Source organism: Myotis davidii, unplaced genomic scaffold, assembly GCF_000327345.1.
Source record: "Myotis davidii unplaced genomic scaffold, ASM32734v1 scaffold826, whole genome shotgun sequence".
NCBI classification, from domain to species: domain Eukaryota; kingdom Metazoa; phylum Chordata; class Mammalia; order Chiroptera; family Vespertilionidae; genus Myotis; species Myotis davidii.
In genome coordinates this window covers 44,929-45,503 of record NW_006297142.1, presented here as the reverse complement: position 1 = coordinate 45,503, position 575 = coordinate 44,929, and the positions used below count along the sequence as shown (strand labels likewise).

Here is a 575-nt window from a genome sequence, read left to right as displayed (position 1 = left end):
GGTAAGGGGCCTCCACGCAGGGCCACCCCGGGAGACGCACCGAGGGAGCCGCCGGGGCCAGCGAGGGCCCCTTCCCAGGGGCTCTGGCCGTGGGACACGCTCGGGGCTGACAGCCTTGTGCCCCCCGCATCCCCCGCCCCTCGGGAGCGTTTGGGAAGCTGAGAACCAGCCTGTCCCGGCAGCGCCCTCCCTGAGGCCCCTCGTGTCTTGGGGGGAAGGCTGGGCTCCCCGCTCTGCAGGAGGCGGGTCAGCAGGCCCAGGTGCCAATGGGATTGTCACGCGTGGAGGTTTCCTGATTAAAGGCTGCCTCAGTCTCCCCGGCTGCCTGCTCATTCTCCTCTCGCCTTCGGAAAAGTGGGGAGACCTCCCCCCACGCCCACGGGTGGGAGGTGGTTCCCCTCCAACCCCCAGCTGGGGAGAAAAGCCTGCCCGAACTGGGGCTGGGGGTCTGTGTAAGGCCCCCTGGCCTCTGTCGCCGCGCAGGCGGGAGCCCCTGCAGGGAGAAGGGGAGGCGGATGGAGGGCTTTGCGGTGGACAGGGGCCTGGGAGCAAGTGGCAGCAGGCAGTGGGGGGGG

At 70.6% G+C, this 575-nt stretch overlaps 1 protein-coding gene across 1 annotated transcript in view; it reads left to right on the top strand.

Annotated features, from left to right (window-relative positions):
• Positions 1 to 575, top strand: part of VWCE (von Willebrand factor C and EGF domains) — a 27,288-nt gene that overhangs the window by 24,693 nt on the left and 2,020 nt on the right.